This window comes from Octodon degus, unplaced genomic scaffold (genome assembly GCF_000260255.1).
Source record: "Octodon degus isolate 3935 unplaced genomic scaffold, OctDeg1.0 scaffold00048, whole genome shotgun sequence".
Lineage (NCBI taxonomy): Eukaryota > Metazoa > Chordata > Mammalia > Rodentia > Octodontidae > Octodon > Octodon degus.
In genome coordinates this window covers 10,365,453-10,371,229 of record NW_004524624.1, presented here as the reverse complement: position 1 = coordinate 10,371,229, position 5,777 = coordinate 10,365,453, and the positions used below count along the sequence as shown (strand labels likewise).

Below are 5,777 nucleotides of genomic sequence, written 5' to 3'. Positions count from 1 at the left end.
AATTATACAAAGCCAGAAATTCCATCAATACATCTAGACAGATGTTTGCTTGTAGTTTTTTGGTATCCAAAACTTTTTTTCCACACATTGCACAGTTACCTTTCTTGTAGGCGCAGCCCTGGCAGTAGTGGGACCCAGAATTTACAAATTCTGCAAGTGGAGAACTTATTCTTTTCATACAGATCAAATCTTGCCTTTTTTGAAGTCAATGCTTTATTTTCATTCAGTTTTCTTCCACCACTTTCTGTGGTATTTCTTGCACCATCTTTCCATGTGTCCGGTGTAATAACAGTACCAAGTTTCTTTTCACATCTTTTGCACACCATCCTCGCGCCCACTAGCCCCTCAGCCACAGAAGCTCCAGCAGCTTGAAAACATCCAAGCCCCTCTATTTTTAATCTGTATCTGCTATAGAGTCACTAACCATATTTTCCATTATGGTCACCATTTCTGTAGTTATCTACAAGATTGTTTCTGGTTTTATTTTTTCTAGAGCCTAATTCATCTGTTTTGTTACTTCTGCTGTGCTACTTGAGAGAGAGAGCAGGAGGGTGGCTTTCAAACTGCTGCACCTCATTTGCCTTTGGGGAGCTGGAATTTTGGGGTTGTCTTGCTTAAGAGTCTTCTCATTTTCTATTTTTTTAAGTTTAATTCCTTATTTGATCCTCGTAAATTTCTTTTGTCAGGTAGCTTCATTGCTACTATTTAGAAGCCTTGGGAAATGACTACTTCTTAGAGATGTCCTCTAGGTATAGCTGGCTTTGGAGTTTAAGTCTATTGCAAGAGCCTAGACTTTCAAAGTATTGGGGATGAGAAGATGCTGCCTATTTGGCCTAGCCCCTGGTTCTTGAACACTGGCCTTAGGCAATCTCAGTCTAAGCATACCAGGAAGAACAACTGATTTAGAATAATTATGTCACCTTGGCTAAAACAGTACAGTCAGCAATAGCATCAAATACAGCCTAGAGAATGATAAACTGTGGTTACTACTAATTTGCCATCTTTAACTGCATGAGCTAGATTTGTGGTTATATAACAAAATAGAAATCTGAAACAACCCAAAACATTGTGTACAGTACAGCTGCCCTCAATATGGTGATTTTTACCATCAGGGGAGAAAATTTAAAAGGGATTAGGGGAAAAAACAGAGAAATAGAAGAAGAGATTAGAAGCAAATCTGGAGGACAAAGGAAGATCACATGAATCTTAGGAAACTGGTGATAAAGAAAGGAGGGGACTGGTGAGATAACTCAGATAAGCCCCTGTTTAGGCAGGCACAGGGAACAGGGTTTGATCACCGGCACCACATGTGGCGCCAGCCTTGCCCCTGCTCCTGGGTGCACTGAGCCAACCACAGAGACCAGGTGGCATGGTGGCACCTGCCTGTAGTCCTAGCACTGGGAAGGGTGAAAACAGGAGGGTCACTATGAGTCTGAACTGCATAGTGAGACCCTATACTAAATACATTAAGAAAAGAAAGAAAGGAGGGAGAGAAGGGAAAAATAAAAAGAACAGCAACAACAACTGTTGCAACTCACTGGGGCGGGGGGGGGGGCGGGGGATGGCCATGGGAATGAGGAAAAGACAGACAAAAGGCAAGAACTGGGGTCAAGTGAAGGTCCTCTCTCCTGATGGAAGAACTGCCCAAGAACTGTAGAGTGTTTTTTATATCCTGTGAAGGTTGATGTCAACTTCAACCTTTCTACCCACAATCAGTTAATAAGCTGTGATGGCTTATTTACATGGTTGGAGAGCTCTCTGAGTTCTCTGGCAGGTTTTGTCTTGCATGTGTGATTAATTTCCAGCTTCATCTGTTCCAAACAATTTAGAAAAAAATCTGCGCTCATATTAAAAAAAAAATCAAGGAAAAACGAAACAAAAAGTAAGAAAAGAAGAAAAAAAATGTCTATTTCAGGGTATGTCCCTGCTGTAGACATAGTAGAGCCCAGATCCATGTTGAGAAATTCCAGAAAGACAGTCACAGATTTACAGCACAGTAGTGGATAATCCCAGCCAGCCTGCACTTTTAGTTCCACTGCAGGTCAGGCTGTTTTCTAGCTGTGAGGCTGGTTTGTTCAACCTGTAATACTCTACATGTCTTCTTGTCGTCCTGCCAGCTTGAACTCACTTTCACCCTGGGAGCCACTAGATGGAGTTAGCCTGCAGCCAGTCTGAATTCTGAGCTCATTTAGCTCCTTCTCAGGATGGCTACTGGCCAGTCTCCCTTTCCTGGAAGACATCTGAACTCAAATAATTCACTGGCCACTACTGTCTGCTGTGTCCAGTGCTCCTTCTCCATGGAGGCCTGTGGGGTTGCCAGGAGCCACTATACGTCAGCAGGCTTGCCAGCAGTCACCATGCATATGCAGCTGCCCCTCCCACACAGTAGGTCAGGGCTCCCGGAGAAACAGCTGCTTGCCACCTCCATCTTCTAGGTTGAAGTCTCTCTCTTCACTCTCCCCATAGGCTTCAATTCTCTTTTCAGATCCTTGCTGGGTCTGGGATCCACTTCCCTCCTTCTCTTCTGCATGTTTCTATATTACAGCATCTGAACCCTAAATCTCAGAGAAGCTGTTTCTCTGCTGTTCACCATTCCACCATTTTCCCAGAAGTCCTCAATACCTTAATTTTAGATTTCTGGTCTCCAGAAGCATGAGAGAATATATTCCTGTTGTTTTGTTTTTGTTTTTGATGTTTTCTAGGAGTCGGGGATATAGCTCAGTGGTATTAAGTGCCTTCCTGGCAAGCTAAAGGTCCTGGGTTTGATCCCCAGTACTACAAAAAATAAATAAATATTGTCTGTCTGTCTTTCTTTCTTTCTTTCTTTCTTTCTTTCTTTCTTTCTTTCTTTCTTCCTTTGGTACTAGAGATTGACTACAGGACTTTGCACTTCCCAGGCAGACCCTGATGCCACTGAGCTATATCCCCAGTCCCTATGCTTCTTTTAAGTCACTGACATGACAATTTGTTACGACAATCACAGGAAACTAATACATAATGAATAATATGACCATCATTATCATCATCCTAGATATATCTTAAGAAGAAAGGGAAGGAGAACTTTTATTTTTCAAAGTTCAAAGTGAAGGGAAGTTGTTAGATTATGGGCCAAGCCCATGAGGGAATTCAATAAAAAGAAAGGGAGCTTCCAGGCTGCTCACCAAAGTTCAGCACGGGTTAGTCTGAAGAAGAGAGGGTCTGGCACAGCAAATGCTGGAGATTTAAGGCTCTCACAGCCAGTCGTATAGGCCACAGGTTCCAAGCAACAGAAGCTCATCTGTTAGTGTGAACTTAGATCCATTGTCTTAGAATCTAAATATGGGCTACCCCCTTGGCTTATGCAAGGATTTGGGTCAGCAATAATCACTTCAGAGGACCACACTGGAGCAGGTTTCAGTAACAATCAAGTATAGTCAACCCTGTACAGCCAACATTTCTATGTGATTGGAGGAGTGTTCCATCATGCCCAGCTTCGAATCAATATTTTAAAATTATAGCTGGAGGGCTGGCAAGATAGCTCAGCAGACTAAGTGCTTGCTTAGGCAAGTGCAGGGGCCAGGGTTCGATCCCTGGCACCACATGCCACACCGGCCCCACTTCCCCAGGCGCACTAAGCCATGAATGGAGTCCAGGTGTGGTGGCGAACACCTGTAATCCCAGCACTGGAGAAGCTGAGGCAGGAGGATCATGATGAGTTCAAGACCAGCCTGAGCTGCACAGTGAGACCCTGTCTCAAAAAGACCAAATAATAATAATAATAATAATAATAATAATAATAATCCTTTTTTATTTTCTTGTCTGGCTGTTCCCCTATCAGACCTCATCTTTTTTAATTTTATGGGTTTTTTTACCTCCCTCCTTTCATTCACATGTTCATCTGAGAAGACTTAAGTTCTTCTAGCTTTAGACAATAACTGCTTTGAGAAACTATATATAAAGTAGTTACAAGAGAACCTAAAGTTATAGTAGTTACAACTACTTGAAGTAGTTACCCAAGATTCAGAGCACATGTATTATGTGGCCATGTCTTCACTCTAACTTGGTTATGAGACTAAACCATTGCTCTCAGTTCTAACTGCTGAAGAAGCCATCTGAAGGGGTGGCTGACAGCACCTGACGATGCTCAGTTATCTCGGCAAGGAAGCAGCATTATTCTAGCAGCATCTATTTTTGTTAAGCCTTCCACTGTCAGAGACTTGAGGTTACATGATATACTTTATGCTCATAACTGATGTGGTTGGAGAATTGGTATTGAATTCATAGCACCAGCAGAATAGAAAATGTGATGTATTTTATGCATATCAATAAGAAAATGACCTGTTTTTATTCTACAGAGAATTGAAATTGAAACTCAAGTATCTTTTGTATTCCAAAATAGGGTCTCAAAACATTTTGTAATTTTCATTTAAATTGTTAGGAGGCTTGGAGCTATTAGTTAATCTGTCTTCCAATACATTGTTTAATATAGCACAAGTAAAAAATGCAAGCTGTCCTTGGATAAGTGATAAGTTAATAGTGTCATTAGTAATTGATGTATTTTTCCTCAATAAAGTTGCATAAACCAATGAAAAGTAAAGTTTATTTTTGCACATGTTTATCTTTCCAAATATTGTCTTTTCCTCTTTATCTTTTTATGTGCCACTTTTAAGTAGACTATCCATTTCCTTGATTCAAATTTCAAAAGGAACAAACCGCATACCACAAAGTTTTCCCTCCCTCTTCTAGCCTCCTTCCATTGTCCCTTTTCACAGTGATGTTTACAATTTCTGTGTCTCCTTCCAGTGAGATCATGTACGTAGATGTAAGAAAAAAGTGTACTTTTGCCAGCAATTACTCAAATAATATAATACTTATAATATAAATGTTCTGCACCCATTTACTTTTTGCTTAACATTGTATCTTAAAAATCATTTCCAAGGGCCGGCCAGATAGCTCAGTAGATTAAAGCACCTGCTTAGGCAGACGCAGGGACCAGGGTTCGATCCCTGGGCTGGCCGTGTTGGCCCCGCCCCTGGAGTGCACTGAGATGGTGATTGAGACTGGGTGTGGTGGCCTGTGCCTGTAATCCCAGCACTTGGGAGGCTGAAAACAGGAGAATCACTATGAGTCCAATCTACGTAGTGAGACCCTTACAGGCCCTGTGCTAAATACGTAACAAATAAATAAATAAATAAAATAATTTCCAAAAACTCATTTCAAATCAATACACAAAGGGCTGGCGATAACTTGGCAGTCTACAGCATCTGCTTAGGCAAACTTAGGCAGGTGCAAGGGACCGCAGTTCGATCCTCTGCAACACATGCTGCGGCAGCCCCCTTAAGGCAGGCCGAGCTAGCAAATAAATAAATAAATAAACAAATAAATAAAAAACAAAGAATTTTCTTGACTTTTTGCTTTTCAACTACTTTTTTTTTTTAATGGATTTGATACAGGGTCCCACTATGCCCTTCAGACTCTCAGCAATCCTCCTGTTTTCAGCCTTCCCAGTGCTGGGATTATAGGCATGGGCCACCACAACCAGACTTGGTGGCCAGCTCAGCGGGGGTCGATGTTGCATGTGGAGCTGGGGATCAAACCCTGGTCCCTGAGTTTGCCTAAGCAGGCTCTTAGTGTTCTGAGCTATCTTACTGGCCCTCAACTACTTTTTATATTATTAATATTACCTATTTTAGGGCCGGGGGGATGGCTCAGTGCAATAAGCGCTTCCCTGGCAAGCTCAAGGGCCTGAGTTCAATCACCGGTTCCACAAAAAAAAAAAAAAAAAAAAAAAAAAAAAA

The 5,777-nt window shown here is 41.7% G+C and overlaps 1 pseudogene; it reads right to left on the bottom strand.

Annotated features, from left to right (window-relative positions):
• Positions 1-33: 33 nt before the first annotated feature.
• LOC101585977 lies at positions 34-338 on the bottom strand (annotated as a pseudogene).
• Between the last annotated feature and the right edge of the window lie 5,439 nt (positions 339-5,777).